At 37.5% G+C, this 1,381-nt stretch overlaps 1 pseudogene; it reads right to left on the bottom strand.

Annotated features, from left to right (window-relative positions):
• Positions 1–738: 738 nt before the first annotated feature.
• On the bottom strand, positions 739–1,140 carry LOC149251976 (SKP1-like protein 1A pseudogene; annotated as a pseudogene).
• Positions 1,141–1,381: the final 241 nt, after the last annotated feature.

The raw sequence follows: 1,381 nt of genomic DNA, 5'->3' as shown, positions 1-1,381 counted from the left end.
ACAATGTTACATTACTTATCACTCTCACATCCCATCGCCTATGTAAAATTGACTACATTTTTTCGTTTATTAAGCCAAAATAACGAGAAATTTTGTGTCATAAAAATTCCCGTACCATAGTATAATATTAAAATTTGCAAAAATTACTAAAATGCCTAAGGAAATGTGTATACTAAACATAGTGTTTGTATTAGACCAGAGCATAAATAACACAAGGGATTTATATTCAAAGACTTAGACGACAATAGCGAGAATAATTCACAGAAATAGACAAATGGAGAAACAACAAGATTACTTAATCAAAAACAACGGAATAGATAAAACAATTATTGGAGAACAAAAATCACTTTGCATTACATAATAGGCTTGGGCCTTGGCTTGCTTTCCTTGGCCATAGAAATTACAAATTTATAGAGGTAGAAGAGGGATCTAAAATCCTATGTGTGATTCAGATGGAGATCTGGAATGATCTAGAAACCACTGGCAGTGTAGAAAGATCTAGAATCCTGCATGTGATTCTAGAAACTAATGGTGGTGTAGAAAGATCTAGAATCCTCGAGATCTATCTGATCTAAAATCCTCAGTAAATTTGGCTTCACACTCAACAGTTTGCAGAGAATCTAAACCTAATGACATGCTCTCAAATTCATGTTCAAACGAACCAAACCAAATTGCAGAAAGCAAGGTACTCTGTCATTGCAGAGTGATTTAACGATTAATTTCAGAATGATTTAACGATTAATTTTCATTCGGAATGTTGAAAATCTCACGTATCTGTTCAGCGGTTTTCCCTTTCAACATATCAGCAATAGTTTGACACATCAAGTCCAAAAGATTTGTGACCACCAGGTAGTTGGCAGCCTTTGCAACTTCGAAGAGTGTGGCGCGATCATCTACAAGAGCTCTCACGAACTCCTCATCCCACGTTTTGACAGCATCAAGTGATATAGTGGGGGCATCAAGAACATGGTATCTGCAATATTGAATAACCAGACGCAGAATCTTGGCAGAAACGAGAGGCAGAGGAATGGTAATGTTGGTGCCCAAGTCCCCCATCATTCTCTTTATGATGTCTGAAGTCGATGCCACCTCTGAAGGAAGAGAAGGAGTAAGTTGGGTAAGTTGTAAGCCCACTACCATGGCCTAGTTGGGATGCCTTACCATTATTGGGGATATAAACAAGGTAAGCAAGTAGTTGTGGTCAAGGAGGGATGATGTCAATGGTTGCATTGGTGTAGAGGGAAAAATTTTGTGAATGAGTTTCAATTATGGCCTATTGAGGCCTTCCAAAATTGGGATTCATCAACCCTTGTTTCCAATCTCACACTACTAAATATTGACCCAATTTATGATGACACTTTGTCATTTTTGCAGAGATGTT

This window comes from Pinus tabuliformis, chromosome 7 (genome assembly GCF_031772625.1).
Source record: "Pinus tabuliformis cultivar Carrire ecotype Pingquan chromosome 7, CPIR1, whole genome shotgun sequence".
Taxonomy (NCBI): Eukaryota; Viridiplantae; Streptophyta; class Pinopsida; order Pinales; family Pinaceae; genus Pinus; species Pinus tabuliformis.
The sequence above is the reverse complement of the archived record's forward strand: the minus strand, read 5'-3'. Positions and strand labels throughout refer to the sequence as shown.